Below are 3,344 nucleotides of genomic sequence, written 5' to 3'. Positions count from 1 at the left end.
ATGTAACGGATGCGTGCCTACAGTTCGTTACCAAGTTCTTTCTTGGACCCAGTAATTGTTGTAACAAACAAGTGCCGACAATATATACAAAATAACGGCCGTCTTTCTGACTCAAATAACTATTACCTAATCTACACCCGGTAGATATTTTACATTAATATACCTCTAACACTAATATAGTCAAAAAGCCAACTAAAACAACTGTATCACAATATATCCGTCACCCTGTATCAACAGTAAATAGCCCCTTACTGCGACACCCGTGACTGTGTACACCCTTTACCGCGACACACCTTGACCACGTCACCCTTTACCGCGACTGCCGTTTGACCAAGTCACCCTATAGCTAGCCACTATAAAACCTATGCCTTGGTAAACCCTGTGTCTTGGTACCTGACACCCTGTATCAACAGTACGTCGCCCTGTACTGTGATACCCTGTGACTATGCACACTATACTGTAACACAATTTATTTTGACCATGTACTATAAAGGAATACAGTGGAACCCTAGCTTATGCAGCTAGGCCCAAACTTATACAGCTTGGTCACTGATTACCTTTTTAGAGTTGTTCCTTCTTCTTCGACCGCCAGAGCAAGAGAAGCTTTTCATCTGATGGAACCTCTATTTATATACCTAGCCATCCAATGAAATGCCTTCTTTCATTAGCCAATCAAAACTACTCTTACTTCCTAATTACAAAGAAATAACTAAAGCAAGTCTATACTAACGATCATTTATTGAACAATGTAATTAACAAAGAATCAACCGCTTCAGTTCTTAACCCCCTGGGAAGCACAGAGCCAGTGCTGCCACCGCGGCGCGCACAGTTAGCTTTTTACAATTCTAACACTGCCCAACCACGTACTCATTTACGGCTGAGTAGACTGGAACAAGCAGAGAAAAGTGTCTTTTTCAAAGATACAACAACCCCTTGGTCACGAGCCTGTCGTCCTACCACTAGACTACCTTGCTATGTGTGTGTTTTTCTGGAGAAAATATTAATTTTGGGGTCAGGAGTGGAGCATAAAAACAAAAATGAGTATCTGGATTATAGGTTGAATTCAAGTTTGTATAAATATTCAATAAATTATCCGTCATGAATACGGAAATATAATTGCACATGTTGTCAAAATCAACACAAAACTCCTTCGAATTACATCGTATATTCATGATAACTTTCATCGAATCAGGGTAAGGCAGACACATATGATCACATTGCATGGACGGAACCTCCTTGCTGATTGGTTCGCGGGAAAAGATTAAATTAGCCATGACGCAATGCATGGAAATAAAGGGCTCTTTATCAACGATTTTAAATTGGTCCATGAACCATTCTTTGATCTTTTGTACGTACAGTCCGTGTAACTCGAAGTTACTAACACAACAACTGAAAAACTATTTATTTTATATCAAACCCAGTATCAACCCGAAACTGCAATATCAGCCCAAGGGCCTTCGGCCCGAGGTCTGATATTGCAGTCTCGGGTTGATACTGGGTGTAATATGGAAAAAGACGTGTTTTTTCTGTTTATTACATACTTACTAATAAAAACTACTATCTTATGATTTATTTTTATTTTTGAAATATTGAAAAACGTTTTTTTTTCCAAAATGGGTGTGATATGGGTTTTTCGGGCTGAAACGTGTTTTGGGGTGTGATACGGCCGGGGCTGATACGGGTAAGAGCAATTGTGTCGTATCGTATATATAAAAAAAACGTATTTATTAGTAAGTATGTATTAAAAATAAATATGAAATGATGTTAATATGAATATACGGGACCTGGTTATTTAAACGTACTACTTTACTGTGATACTTTCTGATTTGGGAAGCATTATTACATTACATTACATGAATAAAAGTTTATTCCGTTCGTGAATCGATCCTCATTGTTTTTCAAAATTCCGATATGATGCCATTGCACAATGGATAGCTCTATTAACGCTTTACAAATCGCAGATTTCCTTTAGAAATTCACCCAAACACGAATAATAATTATTACAATTGTGTAAGATCATGTTTCCTCATTAGTTTCATTTTGGAAGTATTTAAGTTTGTTCCTTATTGTTTAACTGTACATAGCAGAGTTGGTCCAGGACTTTACCGTCCACAACGTAGTTCTGTTTACCTGTACATTTCGGGAGACGTGTCACTTTTTTAAATATCAAAATACGCACATAGGGCAGCATTTTTAATCTTTGGTAATAGATATGCATGAACTAGGTCAAACAATAAAGGCTACATATACATGTAAATTACATGTGGTTATTGATCTGTGTTGTATAGAAATATGACTATTTTTTAATTGGAGAGAGAAGAGGACACCAAAGCTCAATGCTCACAGACTAATAGTGAATGTTTATCGTAGGCCCCCGGAGAGTAACGCAAGTTCATTCCTTTATATCATCCATCATGTACACGAGTGTATTAGGTTACCAGCTACATGACAGATTACTCTGTCACAAAGCTAGCGGCTATGCAGGTAAGACAACCCAACGCATTGTTGCATATAAACACGAAACATTGTGTAGAAAGTGACATGTTTGAGGTGTGAGCATTTTCGTATTTATTGCATAGATTAAATAATCGAGCAAATCTCCATGCGCGAACATATATGCAAGACACTTTACACTGGTGTTTTTCTAACGAATCAGAAAGCACGAGTTTATTGCGCGGACGAATATATACTGTACGTCCGCCAAATAAATGAGTGCTTTCTGATTCGTTAGATGAACACAAGTGTGTTGTCTTGCTTTTATCACATACCTTCCGTATTTGATAAAAAATCGATACAAAGATTTTATAAGATTTGATATTATTTGCAAATACCGGGGACTTTTCAATTCGCCAAGACAAGGGGATTCCCTTAAAAAGTAGTTCCGGCTAGTAGGTAATTACAACATTTCGTATTGCACATGTGCAATACAGAACGTTGTATTTCATGGTCTGAACATTGTTTGTATTACTATAACATAGAAAACAATTTGAAAATACACAACATTTAAACAATGTTAGAAATAAAATAGTATATAGCTAATATTTGAAAACAATAAGCTCCTCGGCTAACGAAAGCCGAAGACAGAATTAGCAATGACTGCATCGTTGACCATTGATACCTGTGTGCGTGCGAACAACGACAATGCGTTTTGATATACTGGAAAAACTGGAAAAACTAAATCGTGAAGATGCTGAAGCTTGAAAATTACAAGACGATAATTGGGACTCCCGAAATACATTTTTGATAGGTTTATGTATAGTTAACAAACCTACATAAATACATTATAAATATAAAGAATTTATAGATTTCAGAACCATTTGCCAACACGAAAATTCTCAATTCAC

The sequence above is a fragment of the Mizuhopecten yessoensis genome, unplaced genomic scaffold, assembly GCF_002113885.1.
Source record: "Mizuhopecten yessoensis strain PY_sf001 unplaced genomic scaffold, ASM211388v2 scaffold4999.2, whole genome shotgun sequence".
Taxonomy (NCBI): domain Eukaryota; kingdom Metazoa; phylum Mollusca; class Bivalvia; order Pectinida; family Pectinidae; genus Mizuhopecten; species Mizuhopecten yessoensis.
The sequence above is the reverse complement of the archived record's forward strand: the minus strand, read 5'-3'. Positions refer to the sequence as shown.